This window comes from Ictidomys tridecemlineatus, chromosome 4 (genome assembly GCF_052094955.1).
Source record: "Ictidomys tridecemlineatus isolate mIctTri1 chromosome 4, mIctTri1.hap1, whole genome shotgun sequence".
NCBI lineage: Eukaryota > Metazoa > Chordata > Mammalia > Rodentia > Sciuridae > Ictidomys > Ictidomys tridecemlineatus.
The window spans coordinates 57,819,513-57,821,143 of NC_135480.1; the positions used below are offsets into that span (position 1 = coordinate 57,819,513).

General features: G+C 40.6%; 1 pseudogene; it reads right to left on the minus strand.

Moving 5' to 3' along the window:
• Positions 1-248: 248 nt before the first annotated feature.
• Positions 249-1,214, minus strand: LOC101975755 (olfactory receptor 52N4-like; annotated as a pseudogene).
• Positions 1,215-1,631: the final 417 nt, after the last annotated feature.

Genomic DNA, 1,631 nt, shown 5'->3' on the forward strand with positions numbered 1-1,631 from the left:
GTGGATTAAATATAAGAAGAGTTTTCCATAGAATTGTGGAGAATAAAAACTCTGAGAAAGGACCTGTTAGTGACTTGGAATTTGAGGCTATTTAATAGGAATGTACCATTCAACACCCTCTTGTCATGGACAAAGTGGGACTCTTAGGAAGGCATCACTAGCCTCTGACTAAATAAATAGAAAAACTGTATCATTTTTCCTATTCTCTTTCCCTGGATCCTCCTTCCTTTTCCTGAGAAATGTGTCTTTCATACACTCTGGGATTTGATCTCCTTAGAACCTGAAAGGATCTTCATGACACAGTCTCGTATTTGCTTTGTTTTCACCCCATAGACAATAGGGTTCATGGTGGGAGGCAAAAGCAGATAAATATTGGCCACAATAATGTGGCAAGATGGAGGGATTGTGTGGCCTCCAAAACGGTTAAAAAAGAAACAGAAGAAGGCAGGACTGTAGGAGAAAACAATGGCACAGATGTGGGCGGTGCAGGTGCTGAAGGCCTTTTGCCGAGCATCTGCTGAGGAGAGGCTGACCACTGCCCGGAGGATCATGGTGTAGGAGACTGTGATGCACAAGATGTCAAAGCCTCCAATCAAGAAGGCAACCATCAGACCATAGATAATATTGGCCTTGATATTTCCACAGGATAGCTTGGCTACAGATAGCTGATCACAGTAAGTATGGTGTATCATGTTGCCTCTGCAATAGGGTAATTGTTTGGTGATGAAAATCAAGGGAATGATGAGCAGCACTGCTCTCAAGAAAGTAGCAAGCCCGGCCTTTCCAATGACATCATTGATGAGGATGGCTGAGTAGCGCAGAGGATAGCAGATAGCCACATAGCGGTCCAGGGCCATAAGCATGAGCACCCCAGACTCCATCCCTGTGAAGGTATGGATGAAGAACATCTGGACCAGGCATTCATCAAATCCAATTTCCTTGAGGTGAAATCAGAAGATGCAGAGGGCTTTAGGGATTGTGCTCGAGCACATGACAAGGTCAGTTAGAGAAAGCATAGCCAAGAAGTAGTACATGGACCTGTGCAGAGAGTTCTCATAGTGGATGAGGTAGAGGAGTCCACAATTCCCAACCAAAGCTAAAACATACATGGAGCAGAATGGGAAGGAAATCCAGATGTGCATGTCCTCCAGGCCTGGGATCCCATTGAGAATGAATGAAACTGGGGTCAGATCTGTTTGATTCAGCAATGGCATGATTAGGTTGGTAGTCTTCTGGAGGCTTGTGTTGTTTTACTTTTTGTTTGTTTTATTTTTTGACCCTTCAAGATTAGGAAAAGTAGAAAAATAAAAACGTCTTAGTAGTGTTGTCTCTGACTTTTATTTATTAAATAGTGCACTTCAATATCAAATAACCAAACTTACAATGACAGATAATATTTACTTAAGTAAAATCTCAATTACACATGTGTCATTTGTTAATTCATTAACTTATCAATGCATTCAACATATACCTATTTAGCACCTACTATTCACCAAGTTCTGTTGCTATTGTTTCAAGACAAAAAGGACATAGATACAATATTCATAAATTATGGTTAAGTGTAATATGAGCATTCTGATAGTATTTTTGTTATGTCTATAAGTGTTCATAACTCTACATGCCACCATTTG